We start from the raw sequence: 1,802 nt of genomic DNA on the forward strand, positions 1-1,802 counted from the left end.
AATACTGTCAGGAAAATCTTGTAATGATTTAACATTTAGATAAGACTATATGACTCTGGTGTATTCAGATCCTTCCCCTTCATAGGTATGATCACCAGTACTGCCTTAAGCCAATAGGAAGATACTTTACTCTGTAAGAATATTATTAAATAACTCTTTACAAATCTTGGCAACTGTATCTCCTTTCCCTTTCCAGATTTCTATTGCAATTCCATCCATTCCTGGTGTTTTCCCTGTCTTTTGATTTGCTTTTGTTGCATCTCTTATTGCATCTTCATGTATCTTCACAATCAAGATACTTTTGTCCTTGTGCTCTTGTTTAGGTAGATTTAACTTTTCAAAGTACCTTAACATGTAGTGTGCTTTTGCTTCCACTTCTATAGCGTAGTTATTTATGTTACAATAGTAACTGACCAGTATGCTCATTATTTCCCCTGGAGCTGTTTCACGCTTCCCATTGTCCATCTTAGTAATCATTTTTCCATATTTTCCTGCCTTAGTCTTTATGGTAACAATTTTGTTATTATTTTGCAATGATCTCAACAAACAACTGTCTCACAGTCTTAGGCCTCTGTTTATTTAAGTTCACTTAGTGGTCTAGCATTGATTTTCTTGTTGTTTTAAGCTTCTTATCCCATTTCCAGATCTATAGGTTTTGTTCTTTTTCTGTAATTCCTTCATTTTTTTATAGCTTGCAGGTATTTCCTCTGACTACCTGTCCAGATTTCCCTTACCGTTCTTTGTAATCAAATTTCTAATCTTTATTTTACAGTTGTCCCAGTCTGGGAAAAGTCTCTTATTACTAAGAACTATTTCCTGCAGCAGTTATTTTAACATTTGATACAACTTCATAAACAAATAAAAGTCCAAATCCATGTAAATGGGCTCCAGGAACAAAGACCAGGTCCACATACAATTTCGTGTCACAACTGTAGTTGTTGTAAATACATCATAATGGACATGGAATTTTTACAGCCAAATACTGGTAAAAAATATAGGTTCCTATGCTATGCAAACTGCATCTCTGAAAACATTATATACTTAGCTACATGCATGAAATGTAAAAGTTTTTATGTAGGAAAATGTAATCGCAGGTTGAAGGACTGAATAATTCAACACCTCTTAGATATTAGGAGAGGTAGAGATAGTAACTCGCTTGCGAAGCATGTTAAAGAGAATGAACATAGTTTTAAGTTTCTTGTTATACAGATTCTATTTAGAAATAAAAAGGGGTGGTGATAAAATTACACCAAAGTATGTGAACAGAATTAGATAGTTAGATTAAGCGCAGATGTTCTTCCTGAGCTGAATTCTGCAGTTAATACTAAGCCTTTATTGAAAATTAAGCAAAATAAACTATGACTTAAATGTTATGATATATTATGTATGCTGCATTTTAGGTATTTTTATGTATACTTGACTTTTTAGTGAGTTCTTATGAATATTTAATTGATTAATTAATGCTGACGTGATTGGTTGCTGATACAACATAGTCCGTCATAGGTGATTCCATCATGAGACACACAGATGTCCCTCTCACCAGGCTGGCTAAGGAGAAGGTCACAGTCAGCTGTCTGTCAGGTGCCAGGATCTGCCATATCACACATGCAGTCAAGTCTGTCAAAACAGGTACTGTTATGACTGTCATAGTCCATGTTGGTGTGAACGACTTGAGATGTTCCTCTCTGGACAATATGAAGAGAGACATGACTGAGCTCTTGGACTATATGTCTCAGGCTGGTATGTCCTTAGCCTTAAGCAGCATTTTGCTTTCACCTAGGATGATGTCTCAATACAAACAG

Source organism: Protopterus annectens, chromosome 6.part1, assembly GCF_019279795.1.
Source record: "Protopterus annectens isolate FY-2018-M chromosome 6.part1, PAN1.0, whole genome shotgun sequence".
In the NCBI taxonomy this organism is placed as follows: domain Eukaryota; kingdom Metazoa; phylum Chordata; order Ceratodontiformes; family Protopteridae; genus Protopterus; species Protopterus annectens.